Source organism: Arachis ipaensis, chromosome B6, assembly GCF_059453495.1.
Source record: "Arachis ipaensis isolate K30076 ecotype BB chromosome B6, ASM5945349v1, whole genome shotgun sequence".
NCBI lineage: Eukaryota > Viridiplantae > Streptophyta > Magnoliopsida > Fabales > Fabaceae > Arachis > Arachis ipaensis.
Window position 1 is genome coordinate 92,046,893 of NC_142441.1, and position 13,241 is coordinate 92,060,133.

The 13,241-nt window shown below is 38.1% G+C and overlaps 1 non-coding gene across 1 annotated transcript; it reads left to right on the top strand.

The window, feature by feature from the left end:
- The first annotated feature begins 2,058 nt into the window (after window positions 1–2,058).
- Window positions 2,059–2,162, top strand: LOC148561770 (small nucleolar RNA R71). The gene has a single exon (XR_015887091.1). It is a non-coding gene; the product is annotated as a small nucleolar RNA R71 (small nucleolar RNA).
- Window positions 2,163–13,241: the final 11,079 nt, after the last annotated feature.

The window sequence follows — 13,241 nt, forward strand, 5'->3', positions numbered from 1 at the left end:
CAGCGCCAGGTTGGTGGCCATTTTGGGTGTTCAACGCCAATTTGTGTGCTATTTCTGGCGTTGAACGCCAGAACCATGCCTGTCTTGGCGTTCAGCGCCCAGAAGCTGCCCATTTTGGGCGTTCAGCGCCAGAACCATGCTCTGTTCTGGCGCTGAACGCCAGATAGATGCTCCTCCAGGGTGTGATTTTTCTTTTGCTGTTTTTGATTCCGTTTTCAATTTTTATATTTATTTTGTGACCCCACATGATCATGAACCTACAAAGACATATAACTAAGAAAAATATAGTTAGATAAATAAGAATTGGGTTGCCTCCCAACAAGCGCTTCTTTAATGTCAATAGCTTGACAGTGGGCTCTCATGGAGCCTCACAGATGTGCAAAGCTTTGTTGAGACTCTCTAATACCAAACTTAGAGTTTGGATATGGGAGTTCAACACCAAACTTAGAGTTTGGTTGTGGCCTCCCAACACCAAACTTAGAGTTTGACTGTGGGGGCTATGGTTGACTCTGCTTTGAGAGAAGCTTTTTCTGCTTCCTCTCCATGGTTGCAGAGGGAGATCCTTGAGTTTTAAACAAAAGGGAGTCCTCATTCCATTGAAGGACTATTTCACCTCTGTCAACATCAATCACAGCTCTTGCTGTGGCCAGGAAAGGTCTTCCTAGGATGATGGATTCATCCTCTTCCTTTCCAGTATCCAGGACTATGAAATCAGCAGGGATGTAAAGGCCTTCAACCTTTACTAACACGTCCTCTACTTTTCCATAAGCCTGTTTTCTTGAACTGTCTACCATCTCTAACGAGATTTTAGCAGCTTGCACCCCATAGATTCCCAGTTTCTTTATTACAGAGAGGGGCACGAGGTTTATTCCTGAACCAGGGTCACACAGAGCCTTAAAGAGCATGGTGCCTATGATACAAGGTATTATGAACTTTCCAGGATCCTGTCTCTTCTGAGACAATGTCAGTTGATCCAGATCACTTAGTTCATTGATGAACAAGGGAGGTTCAACTTTCCAAGTATCAATGCCAAATAATTTGGCATTCAGCTTCATGATTGCACCAAGAAACTTGGCAGTTTGCTCTTCTGTAACATCCTCATTCTCTTTAGAAGAGGAATATTCATCAGAGCTCATGAAGGGCATAATGAGGTTCAATGGAATCTCTATGGTCTCTAGATGAGCCTTAGAGTCCTTTGGTTCCTCAGAGGGAAGCTCCTTATTGGTCACTGGACGTCCCAGGAGGTCTTCCTCCTTGGGGTTCACGTCCTCCTCTCCCTCATTGGGTTCGGCCATTTTGCTTATGTCAATGGCCTTACACTCTCCTTTTGGATTCTCTTCTGTATTGCTTGGGAGAGTACTGGGAGGATTTCAGTGATCCTTTTACTCAGTTGGCCCACTTGTGCTTCCAAATTTCTAATGGAAGACCTTGTTTCATTCATGAAACTTACAGTGGCCTTAAATAGATCAGAGACTAAGTTTGTTAAATTAGAAGTATTTTGTTCAGAGTTCTCTCTCTGTTGCTGAGTGGATGATGGAAAAAGGTTTATTATTGTTAAACCTGTTTCTTCCACCATTATTAAAGCCTTGTTGAGGCTTTTGATCCTTCCATGAGAAATTTGGATGATTTCTCCATGATGAGTTATAGGTGTTTCCATAAGGTTCACCTAAGTAATTCACCTCTGCTATTGCAGGGTTCTCAGGATCATAAGCTTCTTCTTCATGAGAAGCCTCTTGAGTACTGTTGGATGCAGCTTGCATTCCATGCAGACTCTGAGAGATCATATTGACTTGCTGAGTCAATATTTTATTCTGAGCCAATATGGCATTCAGAGTATCAATCTCAAGAACTCCCTTCTTCATAGGCATCCCATTACTCACAGGATTCCTCTCAGAAGTGTACATGAACTGGTTATTAGCAATCATGTCAATGAGTTCTTGAGCTTCTGCAGGCGTTTTCTTTAGGTGAATGGATCCACCTGCAGAAGTGTCCAGTGACATCTTTGATAGCTCAGATAAACCATCATAGAATATATCCAGGATGGTCCATTCTGAAAGCATGTCAGAAGGACACTTTTTGGTTAGCTGTTTGTATCTTTCCCAAGCTTCATAGAGGGATTCACCATCTTTTTGTTTGAAGGTTTGAACATCCACTCTGAGCTTGCTCAGCTTTTGAGGAGGAAAGAACTTGGCTAAGAAAGCCGTGACCAGCTTATCCCAAGAGTTCAGGCTATCTTTAGGTTGAGAGTCCAACCATATTCTAGCTCTGTCTCTTACAGCAAATGGGAAAAGCATGAGCCTGTAGACTTCAGGATCTACTCCATTAGTCTTAACAGTGTCACATATCTGCAAGAATTCAGTTAAGAACTGAAAAGGATCTTCAGATGGAAGTCCATGAAACTTGCAGTTCTGCTGCATTAGGGAAACTAATTGAGGTTTCAGCTCAAAGTTGTTTGCTCCAATGGCAGGAATGGAGATGCTTCTTCCATGTAAATTGGAATTAGGTGCCATCTCCTCTTCCTGTTCGAAAATTTCTGAAAGATTATCTCTGGATTGTTGTATTTTAGCTTCTCTTAATTTTCTCTTCAGAGTCCTTTCAGGTTCTGGATCTGCTTCAACAAGAATATTCTTGTCCTTGCTCCTGCTCATATGACAAAGAAGAGGGCACAGAAAAATAATAATAATAGAGATCCTTTATACCACAATATAGGGATCCCTGTGTGAGTAGAAGAAGAGAGGTAGACAAAGAATGTAATGTAATGGAAGAAACACAACTGTGAGGAGAGCAGAGATGTGAGATGAGAGAGAAGAGAATTTTCGAAAATAATTTTTGAAAAAGAGTTAGTGATTTTCGAAAATAGTTTTTGAAGAATGTTAGTAATTTTTTTTTCGAAAATTTTTAAAATCAAAAGTTAAAATAATTAGTTAATTAAAAAGAAATTTTTGAAAAAGGGGAAAGATATTTTCGAAAATTAGAGAGAGAGAGAGAGAGTTAGTTAGGTAGTTTTGAAAAAGTTAAGAAACAAACAAAAAGTTAGTTAGTTAGTTGAAACAAATTTTGAAAATCAATTTTGAAAAGATAAGAAGTTAGGAAGTTAGAAAGGATATTTTGAAATCAAATTTTTGAAAAGGATAAGATAAGAAGATATTTTTGAAAAGATATGATAGAAATTAGTTTTGAAAAAGATTTGATTTTTAAAATCACAATTAATGACTTGATTCATAAGAAATCACAAGATATGATTCTAGAACTCAAAGTTTGAATCTTTCTTAACAAGCAAGTATCAAACTTGAAATTTTTGAATCAAAACATTAATTGTTATTGTTATTTTCGAAAATTTGGTATAAAAATAAGAAAAATATTTTTGGAATTTTCGAAAATAACTAAGAATTTTGAAGAAGATTTGATTTTTGAAAAAGATTTTGAAAAAGATAAGATTTTCAAATTGAAATTTGATTTGACTCATGAAAACAACTAGATTTTAAAAATTTTTGAAAAAGTCAATCCAAATTTTCGAATTTGATGAGAGAAAAAGGGAAAGATATTTTTTTTTATTTTTGAATTTTTATGATGAGAGAGAAAAACAACAAAAAGACTCAATGCATGAAAATTTTGAATCAAAACAATGAATGCATGCATGAATGATATGAATGTCAAGATGAACACCAAGAACACTTTGAATGTCAAGATGAACATCAAGAACATATTTTTGAAAAATTTTTTATGCAAAGAAAACATGTAAGACACCAAACTTAGAAATCTTTCATGTTTAGACTCTAAGAAACGAAAAATGCACATGTAAAACAAGAAAAGACACAAATCATGAAATCATCAAGATCAAACAAGAAGACTTACCAAGAACAACTTGAAGATCATGAAGAACACTATGAATGCATGATATTTTCGAAAAATGCAAGATGCATATGCAAGTGACACCAAACTTATGACATGACTCAAGACTCAAACAAGAAACACAAAATATTTTTTGAGTTTTTTTGATTTTCTAATTTTTTTTGGATTTTTCGAAAATTAATTTGAAGAAGAAAAATAAGGATTCCAAAATTTTTAATATGAATTCCAGGAATCTTGCCATGTTAGTCTAAAGCTTCAGTCCAGGAATTAGACATGGCTCACTAGCCAGCCAAGCTTTCAATGAAAGCTCCGGTCCAAAACACTAGACATGGCCAATGGCCAGCCAAGCTTCAACATGTAATTCAGACATGACATGCCTGACATACCCTACAGTCGTATAATAGCTGATGGTTGGAAGCCTCAGTCCAAAAGAATTTAGACATGGCTTTACAGCCAGCCAGGCTTCACATGCTTCATGAAACACTAGAATTCATTCTTAAAAATTTTGAATCTAAAATTTTTTTCGAAAACAGGTGAGAAAATTTTGAAATATTTTTGAAAATTTTTTTTTTGAAAAGAAAACAAAAAGAAAATTACCTAATCTGAGCAACAGGATGAACCATTAGTTGTCCATACTCGAACAATCCCCGGCAACGGCGCCAAAAACTTGGTGTACGAAATTGTGATGTCCAGGCTCAAACAATCCCTGGCAACGTGAGTAACTTGGTACGCGCAATCGTGATTACACTTTGATTATGAAAAATTCATGGCTCTTTCTTTCCCTGGAAATGGCACCAAGAACATGGTGCCAATACCATGGTTCACAACTTCGATACAACTAACCAGCAAGTGCACTGGGTCGTCCAAGTAATACCTTACGTAAGTAAGGGTCGAATCCCACGGAGATTGTCGGTATGAAGCAAGCTATGGTCACTTTGCAAATCTCAGTTAGGCAGATATAAATTGATAATGATGTTTTCGAATAATAAATAATAGAATAGGGATAGAGGTACTTATGTAAATCATTGGTAGGAATTTCAGATAAGCGTATGGAGATGCAATCGTTCCTCTGAACCTCTGCTTTCCTACTGTCTTCGTCCAATCGGTCTTACTCCTTTCCATGGCTGGCTTTATGCAAGGGCATCACCGTTGTCAGTGGCTACATCCCCTCCTCTCAGTGAAAAATATGCTCACATCCTCTGTCACAGCACGGCTAATCATCTGTCGGTTCTCGATCATGTTGGAATAGGATTCACCCTCCTTTTGCGTTTGTCACTAACGCCCAGCACTCGCGAGTTTGAAGCTCGTCACAGTCATTTAATCATTGAATCCTACTCGGAATACCACAGACAAGGTTTAGACTTTCCGGATTCTCTTGAATGCCGCCATCATTCTTGCTTACGCCACGAAGATTCTGGTTAGGAGATCTAAGAGATATTCGTTCTAGATTATTTCATGTAGAACAGAAGTGTTTCTCAGGCACGTGTTCATAGGGGAGAATGGTGATGAGCGTCACACATAATCATCACCTTCATCACGTTCTTGGGTGCGAATGGATATCTTAGAAGCGAAATAAGATGAATTGAATAGAAAATAGTAGTACTTTGCATTAATCTTTGAGGAACAGCAGAGCTCCACACCTTAATCTATGGAGTGTAGAAACTCTACCGTTGAAAATACATAAGTGAAAGGTCCAGGCATGGCCGAGATGGCCAGCCTCCTAAAACGTGATCAATAGTCTCCTAAGATGAACAATGGATTAAAACTGAGACCAAAGATGTCTAATACAATAGTAAAAGGTCCTATTTATAATAAACTAGTCACTAGGGTTTACATGAGTAAGTAATTGATGCATAAATCCACTTCCGGGGCCCACTTGGTGTGTGCTTGGGCTGAGCTTGAGTGTTGCACGTGTAGAGGTCCTTCTTGGAGTTGAACGCCAGCTTTTGTGCCAGTTTGGGCGTTCAACTCTGGTTTTGGCTCCTTTTCTGGCGCTGGACGCCAGATTTGGGCAGAAAATTGTCGTTGAACGCCAGTTTACGTCATCTATTCTTGGCCAAAGTATGGACTATTATATATTTCTGGAAAGCCCTGGATTCCTACTTTTCAACGCAATTGGAAGCGCGCCATTTCGAATTCTGTAGCTCCAGAAAATCCACTTTGAGTGCAGGGAGGTAGAATCCAACAGCATCAGTAGTCCTTCTTCAACCTCTGAATCTGATTTCTGCTCAAGTCCCTCAATTTCAGCCAGAAAATACCTGAAATCACAGAAAAACACACAAACTCATAGTAAAGTCCAGAAATGTGAATTTAACATAAAAACTAATGAAAACATCCCTAAAAGTAACTAGATCCTACTAAAAACATACTAAAAACAATGCCAAAAAGCGTATAAATTATCCGCTCATCACCTCTATAGCATGAAATAAGAGATCTTGAACTTTGGATAAAACATTAATTTGCTTGACATCGGAATCTGAGGATGATTCAATATCATCAACTTGGATATTATTGATATCATCCGAGGATTCTGGTCCAGAATTATCATCTGAACTTTCAATTAAAAGATTGTTAATCTGTTCCTCAATCTGGGGATCAAGGTTCAGATTATTAATCTTTCCTTTTAACCTACAGTATTTGCTAACATGTCCTGGTTTTTTACATGTATATCAAATAATGGGGTTTTTCTGGGGATAGTTTTGGAAATTCTTTTGGAAACTTTTTTCATTCTTGGTTTTTTGAAAACTTTTTCTTGGTCTTCTGAAATTCTTTTCAGGATAAGGTTTAAAAACTTTTTGATTGGATGATCTTTTAGATTTCCTAGGATGACAAGCAGGAAGACCAAATTGTTCACAGAAAGTTCCCAAATCGATACGGTTTTGTTTTTTCTCACGAGCAAGTTGCTGTTGGATCTTATCATCTTGACAGATCTTTACAGAAACTTTTTGGATGAAAGAGATAATTTGGCCATAACTTAACGCATCATAGGGAATTATCCCATCTAGTGTTAAGCTACAAAATTTGTCCCTTACTTTATCTGCCAGGGATTTGGAAAGTCCGGCTAGTAATTTTTCCTTCCAGAAAGGTTGTTGACTATCCTCTCTGGTATAGACCCTAGTAAGAAAGGTATCTTTGTACCATCTGAGGTCAAACAAAATTTTGCATCTGAGATTGGAAAGTAATTCGGCAGAATAATCTTTCCAAAGAGATGGGTCACCGATGTAATGGCTTGCTGTTGTAAAGATTAAGGTGTTAACAGCATCAGGGATAGGCTCCCCGTCATCACCTAGGATGGGTTCGTTTTGATCATTAACCTTTATGGCAGAAAAGATTGATTATTTTTAGTCATCAGAAAGGTAGTTATCCCACCAAACTTTGAGTTGACCTGAGAATCCAGAAACAATAACATTGGCTATTGCTTCCTCAGAGGTTTCATGAGCAGCTTAATAGGTTGTGCCTACCATGATCATATGCTGAAGCATGCTCATGATGTTGTATTCAGTTTTACCATCTATGTTCCATTCATAGACATTGTTGGCATTGAAGGTGACAAAACCTAGTTCTCTTTCCTCGAGAGCTAGATCTGGTGTGGATATGCGATTATAACCATACGCAGGGGGTTTGGTTAAACCCTTCCACTTGGTTATAGAATTGGTCATAATTGGGCTGACTTTGAGAGATGATTTGCCAGAATCATCACTTAGATCTGAGGAAGAATCATTGGAATCATGGCCAAGGGCATTAATGGCTTCGGATGAGCGAGTTTGAATACGAGAAATAGATTCACCAGAGTTTGTAGGAGTTTCAGGGACAGTAGTAAGACGATTTAAAAGTTGGTCAATCTTTTGTATGACTTCTGAATCACCAGATTCTTGTTTCAAAATAGAAGTTTTAAGACTTTTCTTAGCCTTACTACTCATTTTGAAAGGTTTAAAAAGTGTTTTTTCAATAGTTTTGGAAGTAGAGGCTTTAGGAGCATTTTTCAAAGACAAAAGGGATCCTGAAGATGAAAGGTTGTCACCCAGACATTGTAAAAACCTATTAGTATAATTTGACTGTTCAATGAGATTTTTAATATCTTTTAGGGTGACAGCTTCATTTACATATTTTGTTTTAAATGGAGAGGCCATAACCGGGCTACGTCCTTCCGTATTTGGAATAACAAAAGAAGCTTTTGGAGGAAACTCATATCTGATTAAATTTCCTTCTTTAACTTTCCAGGTTGAAATAACATTTGCTGATTAAAAAAGTTTTTTATTTTTAAAAGAAAAATTGATATTGTTTTTGATGGAATAAGCATGAAACCATTCAAAGAAAGGAATATGAATTTTTACTTCATTGAGAAAATTGTAATATTTGGGAAGCTGTATATGTACGTAAATACCATTCTCTATGGAGATCATACTCCTTAGAGTAAAGATTTTTACGTAAGGCTTTAAAGAGAGAACTTTTGCGTGGTCTAGAAATTTGAAGATAAATCTTCGTTGCAGGTATAGCTTCTAAACCAACAAAAGTCCTTTCTTACAAACGTTTTGGTTGTCACAAGTAACAAACCCCTTTAAAATTGATAACCGAAATATTTAAACCGCGGGTCGTCTTCTGAAGGAACTGCAGGGAAGTATGTTCTTATTATTGGTTATGAGTTTTGTAAATTGGGGTTTTGAAAGTAAGGAACAAGTAATTTAAATGACAATTGAAATAAATAAACAGCTGTAAAATAAACTCTTAGCAAGGTATGAGAATTTGGAATTCCTATCCTAGTTATCCTTATCAGGTGTGATGCGAATTGGATTTTAATCCCACTTAGTAAAGTCAAGTGGACTAATTAGATTGATCCTCAAGTCCTAGTTGATGAGCAGATAATTTATACGCTTTTTGGCATTGTTTTTACATAGTTTTTAGTATGATTTAGTTAGTTTTTAGTATATTTTTATTATTTTTTAATTAAAAATCACATTTCTAGACTTTAATATGAGTTTGTGTGTTTTTTTGTGATTTCAGGTATTTTCTGGCTGAAATTGAGGGACCTGAGCAAAAATCAGATTCAGAGGTTGAAGAAGGACTGCAGATGCTGTTGGATTCTGACCTCCCTGCACTCAAAGTGGATTTTCTGGAGTTAAAAAACTCCAAATGGCGCGCTTTCAATTGCGTTGGAAAGTAGACATCCAGGGCATTCCAGAAATAAAAAATAGTCCATACTTTTTCCGAGTTTAGACGACGCAAACTGGCGTTGAACGCCAGTTCCATGTTGCAGTCTGGCGTTCAGCGCCAGAAACAAGTTGCAAAGTGGAGTTCAACGCTAGAAACACGTTACAAACTGGCGTTCAACTTCAAGAATGACCTCTCCACGTGTAAACTTCAAGCTCAGCCCAAGCACACACAAAGTGGGCCCTGGAAGTGGATTTATGCATCATTTACTCATTTCTGTAAACCATAGTAACTAGTTTAGTATAAATAGGTGTTTACTATTGTATTTACATCTTTTGGATCATCTTTGGATTATCTTTTGGTCCTTTGATAATGTTTTGGGGGCTGGCCATTCGGCCATGCCTGAACCTTCATCACTTATGTATTTTCAACGGTAGAGTTTCTACACACCATATATTAAGGTGTGGAGCTCTGCTGTTCCTCAAGGATTAATGCAAAGTACTACTATTTTTCTATTCAATTCAACTTATTCCGCTTCTAAGATATTCATTCGCACTTCAATATGATGGATGTGATGATCGTGACAGTCATCATCATTCTCAACTTATGAACGCGTGCCTGACAACCACTTCCGTTCTACCTTAGACTGAATGGATATCTCTTGGATATCTAATACAGGGGACCGAGTCCGAGTTATTAGCGTCTTCGTGGTATAAGTTAGAACCCATGGATGGCCATTCCTGAGATCCGGAAAGTCTAAACCTTGTCTGTGGTATTCCGAGTAGGATCTGGGAAGGGATGGCTGTGACGAGCTTCAAACTCGCGAGTGCTGGGCGTAGTGACAGACGCAAAAGGATAGTAAATCCTATTCCAGTATGATCGAGAACCGACAGATGATTAGCCATGCAGTGACAGCTGGTGCACGAAATTGTGATCATCAATGGCGCCATCAACATGGTACGCTCAATTGTAATCTCAACTTTTTATCACAACTTCGCACAACTAACCAGCAAGTGCACTGGGTCGTCCAAGTAATAAACCTTATGCGAGTAAGGGTCGATCCTACGGAGATTTTTGGTATGAAGCAAGCTATGGTCATCTTGTAAATCTCAGTTAGGTGGATATAGAATGGTTATGGAGTTTTCGAATATTAATAATAAAATAGCGATAGAAATACTTATGTAAATCCTTGGTGAGAATTTTAGATAAATGCATGGAGATGCTTTCGTCCATCTAAACCTCTGCGTTCCTGCTGTCTTCATCCAATCAGTCTTACTCCTTTCTATGGCTGGCTTTATGTAAGGACATCACCGTTGTCAATGGCTACTTTTGATCCTCTCTGGAAAATCGTCCGATGCGATATCACTGCATGGCTAATCGTCTGGAGGCGTCACCCTTGCCAATGGCTGCATGCTATCCTCTTGTGAAAATGGTCCAAATGCTCTGTCACAACACGGCTAATTATCTGAGGTTCTCGATCATACTGGAATAGGATTCACCCTCCTTTTGCGTCTGTCACTACGCCCAGTACTCGCGAGTTTGAAGCTCGTCACAGTCATTCAATCCCGGAGTCCTACTCGGAATACCACAGACAAGGTTTAGACTTTCCGGACTCTCATGAATTCCACCATCAATCTAGCTTACACCACGAAGATTCTGATTAAGAGATCTAAGAGATACTCATTCAATCTAAGGTAGAACGGAAGTGGTTGTCAGGCACGCGTTCATAAGGAATGATGATGATTGTCACGTTCATCACATTCAGGTTGAAGTGCGAATGAATATCTTAGAAGCGGAATAAGTTGAATTGAATAGAAAAACAGTAGTACTTTGCATTAATCTTTGAGGAACAGCAGAGCTCCACACCTTAATCTATGGAGTGCAGAAACTCTACCGTTGAAAATACATAAGTGAAAGGTCCAGGCATGGCCGAATGGCCAGCCCCCATGATCTAAGAACTAGGCATCCAAAGATGATCCAAAGATCAAAAGATGATCCAAATATGTCTAATACAATAGTAAAAAGTCCTATTTATAATAAACTAGCTACTAGGGTTTACAGAAGTAAGTAAATGATGCATAAATCCACTTCTGGGGCCCACTTGGTGTGTGCTTGGGCTGAGCTTGAGTGTTACATGTGCAGAGGCTCTTTCTGGAGTTGAACGCCAGGTTGTAACGTATTTCTGGCGTTCAACTCTGGTTTGTGACTTGTTTCTGGCGTTTAACTCCAGACAGCAGCGTAGAACTGGCGTTCAACGCCCTTTTACGTCATCTAAACTCGTTCAAAGTATGGACTATTATACATTTCTGCAAAGCCCTGGATGTCTACCTTCCAACGCAATTGGAAGCGCACCATTTTTAGTTCTGTAGCTCCAGAAAATCCACTTTTAATGCAGGGAGGTCAGAATCCAACAGCATCAGCAGTCCTTCTTCAACCTCTGAATATGATTTTTGCTCAAGTCCCTCAATTTCAGCCAGAAAATACCTGAAATCACAAAAAAACATACAAACTCATAGTAAAGTCCAGAAATGTGAATTTAACATAAAAACTAATGAAAACATCCCTAAAAGTAACTAGATTCTACTAAAAACATACTAAAAACAATGCCAAAAAGCGTATAAATTATCCGCTCATCACAACACCAAACTTAAATTGTTGCTTGTCCCCAAGGAACTGAAAATCAAATAGGATAAAAAGAAGAGAATATACTATAAATTCCAAACTATCAATGAAACATAGCTCTAATAAGATGAGCGGGACTTGTAGCTTTTTGCCTCTTGAATAGTTTTGGCATCTCACTTTATCCATTGAAGTTCAGAATGATTGGCTTCTATAGGAACTCAGAGTTCAGATAGTGTTATTGATTCTCCTAGTTCAGTATGATGATTCTTGAACACAGCTATTTTATGAGTCTTGGCCGTGGCCCTAAGCACTTTGTTTTCCAGTATTACCACCGGATACATAAATGCCACAGACACATGATTGGGTGAACCTTTTCAGATTGTGACTCAGCTTTGCTAAAGTCCCCAATTAGAGGTGTCCAGGGTTCTTAAGCACACTCATTTTTTTCTTTGGACCTTGACTTTAACCTCTCAGTCTCAAGTTTTCACTTGACACCTTCACGCCACAAGCACATGGTTAGGGACAGCTTGGTTTAGCCGCTTAGACCAGGATTTTATTCCTTTAGGCCCTCCTATCCACTGATGCTCAAAGCCTTGGGATCCTTTTTATTTGCCCTTGCCTTTTGGTTTTAAGGGTTATTGGCTTTTTGCTCTTGCCTCTTGGTTTTAAGAGCTTTTGGCTTTTTCTGCTTGCTTTTTCTTTTTCTTTCTATTTTTTTTTCTTTCGCCTATTTTTTTTCTTTTGCAAGCTTTGTTCTTTGCTGCTTTTTCTTGCTTCAAGAATCATTTTCATGATTTTTCAGATTATCAAATAACATGTCTCCTTGTCATCATTCTTTCAAGAGCCAACATATTTAACATTCTTAAACAACAACTTCAAAAGACATATGCACTGTTCAAGCATACATTCAGAAAACAAGAAGCATTGTCACCACATCAATATAATTAAACTAAGTTCAAGGATAAGTTCGAAACTCATGTACTTCTTGTTCTTTTGAACTAAAACAGTTTTCATTTAAGACAGGTGATGGATTCATAGGACATTCATAACTTTAAGACATAGTTACTAACTACTAATGATCATGTAATAAGACACAAACATAGATAAGCACTTAACATAGAAAACAAAAAACAGAGAGTGTAAGAACAAGGAATGAGTCCACCTTAGTGATGGTGGCGTTTCCTTCTTGAGGAACCAATGATGTCCTTGAGCTCTTCTATGTCTCTTCCTTGTCTTTGTTGCTCCTCCCTCATTGCTTTTTGATCTTCTCTAATTTCATGAAGGATGATGGAGTGCTCTTGATGTTCCACCCTTAGTTGTCCCATGTTGGAACTTAATTCTCCTAGGGAGGTGTTGATTTGCTCCCAATAGTTTTGTGGAGGAAAATGCATTGGAGGCATCTCCGGGATCTCATGGTGATGAGCTTCATGCGCCTCTTGAGCTCCATGAATGGGCTCTCTTGCTTGCTCTATCCTTTTCTTAGTGATGGGCTTCTCTTCCTCAATGGGAATGTCTCCTTCTATGAAAGCCCCAGCTGAGTAACAGAGATGGCAAATAAGATGAGGAAAAGCTAGCCTTGCCATGGGGGAGGACTTTTCGGCTATTTTGTAGAGTTCAAG